At 61.6% G+C, this 789-nt stretch overlaps 1 protein-coding gene across 1 annotated transcript in view; it reads left to right on the top strand.

Annotated features, from left to right (window-relative positions):
* The first annotated feature begins 471 nt into the window (after positions 1-471).
* The window catches only part of FAM181A (family with sequence similarity 181 member A), a 7634-nt gene continuing 7316 nt past the window's right edge, over positions 472-789 (top strand). The window contains exon 1 of the mRNA XM_060180982.1: positions 472-789. This exon is cut by the window's right edge and continues 221 nt beyond it. The gene's annotated coding sequence lies outside the window, so the exon portion shown is untranslated.

The raw sequence follows: 789 nt of genomic DNA on the forward strand, positions 1-789 counted from the left end.
GGAGCACCTTGGTGGCACTGAGGGAGCTCTGTGGATGGTGGAGTGGAGCTGCGTGTCTTGCACTCTGTCCCCCAAAGTCGAGGACAGAAACACTGAGCCAAGGAAGCTGCTTAGCTGTTTCATTCCCCAGTGCTGTCCCGTCCCCCCACCAGAGACAGAGACAGAGTGAGCAACCCCTTTCGGGCTCCTCATCAGGAGAGATAAAGGGCCTGGCAGATAACTCAGCACACTGAGACGCAGGGGCACTAGGCCTCTGCTGACGGCCCCTTCCTCTTCCTCCATCACTATCCTAAGGGGCAAAGATGCCACCCTCCTCCCCTCCTTCCCCCCTTCCCTCTTTCTCCCCTGCCTTTCTTCCTCAGGGCACCGCTCAGTTTTGGCTATTCGTGGTGCAAAGGCTGAACCTGCAAGTCCCGTGCTCTACCGATGTGCTGTCTCCCCAGTCCACAGGCTCCTTCCCGAGGAGAGAGCCCAGGCCACCAGCACTGAGAGCATCCGCTGCCTAGGGACCGACTCCCAGGGCTCCCAAGGTGGCTTAGACACCAGGCAGTCACTTTGCCCATGAGAAACAAGATCATTCATTCCAGCACGTGTTCCGCAAGCCGAGCGTGTCAGCGGCACACACACAGGCACGAGAGCTGTGTCCAGCCTCACGGCCCGCGTTCTCCAACACGGCACGCACCCTGACTCCGTGGGCGCGAGGCCCTCCTCCGACTAGAGCCGCAGGGGAGCGCTCCGCTCCCAGGACCTGAGCCGGCACCCTGAGCTGGCACCCCCGCTGCTGTGGCT

The sequence above is a fragment of the Erinaceus europaeus genome, chromosome 22 (assembly GCF_950295315.1).
Source record: "Erinaceus europaeus chromosome 22, mEriEur2.1, whole genome shotgun sequence".
NCBI lineage: Eukaryota > Metazoa > Chordata > Mammalia > Eulipotyphla > Erinaceidae > Erinaceus > Erinaceus europaeus.